The sequence below is a fragment of the Chionomys nivalis genome, chromosome 20, assembly GCF_950005125.1.
Source record: "Chionomys nivalis chromosome 20, mChiNiv1.1, whole genome shotgun sequence".
NCBI lineage: Eukaryota > Metazoa > Chordata > Mammalia > Rodentia > Cricetidae > Chionomys > Chionomys nivalis.
In genome coordinates this window covers 261,458-265,061 of record NC_080105.1, presented here as the reverse complement: position 1 = coordinate 265,061, position 3,604 = coordinate 261,458, and the positions used below count along the sequence as shown (strand labels likewise).

Here is a 3,604-nt window from a genome sequence, read left to right as displayed (position 1 = left end):
AATAATTAAATCTTTTTTTAATTATGAAAAATTAAATGCAGGCAGATTTACAGTATTCACTGGAACTCCCTCCTTGTACTGTCCTATGCTTCTGTTTTATTATTTTCACTTGTGTCTTCATTCTCTTTACTATGTTCTAATCCCCATGTCCCTACCCTGGTAAGTGGTATACTTGTCAATGATGGTTCCTGACATATACTGACTATTGGGAAGTCCGTCTATACCCAAAGCTGTGTTCCAGTGGGAGATGTTCCCCTAAAGGGTGTAGCAATACTGCTCCCCTACAAAAGAGAGCCATCACAACTGGGCTCTGTTTCACTCTGCTAAGAGAGCTTGAAAGCAGAGACATCCATTGCTGTTCTGCTCCACTTCCCTAAGGGAGTTTCCTAGTGGAGTTGTCCAATGCTCCTCAGTTCACCGAATTAGGGAGTTTCCTAAAAGAGATGTCAATTTTTTTCTCAGCTTCAGCCCAATTTGTTACTTCTCTGCTTCACTGGAGTTGATGGGAAACTGTTGCAGAAATGTTGCAGTCTCTGGTGAAGAGTTGCTACTTCTGCTCTGCTCCTTTATGGGAGTTTGCCAACAGAGGTGACCAAAGCTTCTCTGTTCAGATACACTACAAAGTTTCTGAAACTCATTTGAGAAATTTATTTGGAAGGGAAGAATCCAGGAGAAGGACTGCCTCTGCCAGGGCAGAAATAGGCAGGTGCCAACTGAAGATGTACAGAACTTATATAAGATGTCTTAGGGGCAGAGATTTCCCAGGGAGAAGATTCTCAGGGTGAGAATTGGTTAGATGTCAATCCTTGATTTTAACAATGCAGAGATTGGATGGATTTCATGCTCAGGTGTCGGTAGATCTGGAGCTTAGGGATTAGCTGGTTTTATGCTCAGGTGGTCAAGGGTAGAGTGGTTTTTGGCTCTTGTTGAAGGGCCAAAGTGTGTTCTTTCACTGGCCCCTTATAACATTTTGAGTCTGGTTTCATGGTCAGGTGTTTCTTTTATTGACTCTGGATTCAGGAACAAAGTGTGTTTCCTTGTCTTGGTTTCAGAGTCAGGATGCATTTCTTTGGCTCCAGTTTTAGAGTCAAAATTATGTATTTCACTGGCTCTGGTTTCAGGGTCAGGATGTGTTTCTTTAGCTGGCCCATTTACCCTACACATGGGGCTTCATAAATTCATTTTTCCATGAGTTTGTAAGTACAAACAGTATAAAAAGGGCATCATAATGCTTGAAAAGATTGTTAACATTGTCAAATTTATTTCTACAGAAGAAATAGTCTTGTGTTATAGGCAGAAGATTCTTGTTCATTCCTGGCTGGCCAGACCCTAAATAATCACACAGAAACTATACTAATTAACACTGCTTGGCCTATTGGTTCAGGATTCTTGTTAACTAACACTGACATCTTAAATCGCCTTATTCCTATTACTTTGTATTTTATCACAAGACTCGTGATTTACCAGTAAGGTTCCAGGGCATCTGTCTCCTTCAGCAGATACATGGAGTCTGACTCCACTTTCTTTTCTCCTCTATCACTGCTTGGAATTTCTGCCTTGTTCTATTCTGCCCTGTTATAGGACCAAAGCAGCTTCTTTATTAAATAATGGTAACAAAATACATTGACAGCATACAGAAAGGAAACCCAAATTGTTGTGTAGCTGATTATAAGTATTTTGGCTAAAGATCTTACCAAATACTTCATAATAAGAAGTCCTCAGTATCTTTTTCAGGTAGTCAATGTCCATTGTAATATACAAAGATTTTAAGAGATTGTTGCACACAAAAAGTTTTACTCCTATTTAAAGTACAAAACTTTATCACAATAAAAGCATTTACAGGATTTCTATGCAGTATGAAATTTCTCATGATTTAGATTATTCATTCATGCAAATGCTTTACCACACTGATTACATTCATAAAGTTTATTTCCAGTGAGTGATCTTTTATGCATTTGAAGAGTACTGTGAAGTGCAAAGGCTTTATCACACTCATTATATTCATAGAGTTTATCTCCAGCGTATGTTAGTTTATGTCTTTGAAGTTGACTACAATAAACAAAGCCTTTACCACAATATATACGTAATGTTTCTCTCCAGTATGGGTTCTATGTTTTCAGAGATTACTATTCATGCAAAGGCTTTACCACATTGGTTATGTTCATAGGGTTTCTCTCCAGTATGTGTTCTTTCATGTGTTTGTAGAGTACTGTGACATACAAAGGCTTTAACACACTGATTACAGTCATAGGGTTTTCTCTCCAGCATGGCTAATTTCATGACTTTGTAGATGAACGTGCTATAAAAAGGCTTTACCACACTGATTACATTCACAGGGTTTCTCTCCAGTATGGCTTCTTTCATGAGTTTGAAGACAACTGTGCTGTGTAAATGCTTTACCACACTGGTTACATTCATAGGGTTTCTCTCCAGTATGGGTTCTTTTATGCATTTGGAGACTACTTGGATATGCAAAGGCTTTATGACACTGATTACATACATAGGGTTTCTCTCCAATATGGCTTCTTTCATGAGTTTAAAGATAACTGTGCTGTGCAAAGGCTTTACCACACTGATTACATACATAGGGTTTCTCTCCAATATGGCTTCTTTCATGAGTTTAAAGATAACTGTGCTGTGCAAAGGCTTTACCACACTGATTACATACATAGGGTTTCTCTCCAATATGGCTTCTTTCATGAGTTTGAAGATGACCTTGCTGTGCGAAGGCTTTACCACACTGATTAAATACATAGGGTTTCTCTCCAGTATGGGTTCTTTCATGAGTTTGAAGACCACTGTGCTGTGCAAAGGCTTTACCACTTTCATTACATACATAGGGTTTCTCTCCAGTATGGCTTCTTTTATGCTTTTGGAGAGAATTGGGACATGCAAAGCTTTTACCACACTGATTACATTCATAGGGTTTCTCTCCAGTATGGCTTTTTTCATGAATTTGAAGATGATTGTGCTATGCAAAGGCTTTACCACACTGATTACATTCATATGGCTTCTTTCCAGTATGTGTTCTTTTATGCATTTGAAAAGTACTGGGAAGTGCAAAGGCTTTACCACACTGATTACATTCATATGGCTTATTTCCAGTATGTGTTCTTTTATGCATGTGAAGAGTACAGTGACATGCAAAGAGTTTACAACATTGATTATATTCATAGGGTTTCTCTTCAGTGTATGATCTTTTATGCATTTGAAGATGACTGTGATGTGAAAAGGCTTTACTGTACTCATTTTCTTCATAGGGTTCAATCTAGTATGTGTTTTTTCATGCCTGTGAAGATGACATGCAAAGGCTTTAACATTTTGAATATATACAGAAGTTTTCTCTCTAGTTTGACTTTTTTCATGCCTACAATGATAATGGTACTTGTGAAAGCATTCCTACATTTAATACATTGTTGAATATTTTTATCTGTATAATTTTACAATTTGTCATATTTTAAAGAAGAATTTTATATAAGGTTTTATCACCATGTTTACAATCTTGTTTTTCCCCTTCATTAAGGCTTGTTTTTCATCTTTGAGGATAACTGATAACAGCCTTTATCATGGTTCACATTTACAGAATCTTTTTTTTTCTGTGTGA

General features: G+C 37.3%; 1 pseudogene; it reads right to left on the bottom strand.

Annotated features, from left to right (window-relative positions):
* Window positions 1–2,130: 2,130 nt before the first annotated feature.
* On the bottom strand, window positions 2,131–3,040 carry LOC130862543 (zinc finger protein 431-like; annotated as a pseudogene).
* Window positions 3,041–3,604: the final 564 nt, after the last annotated feature.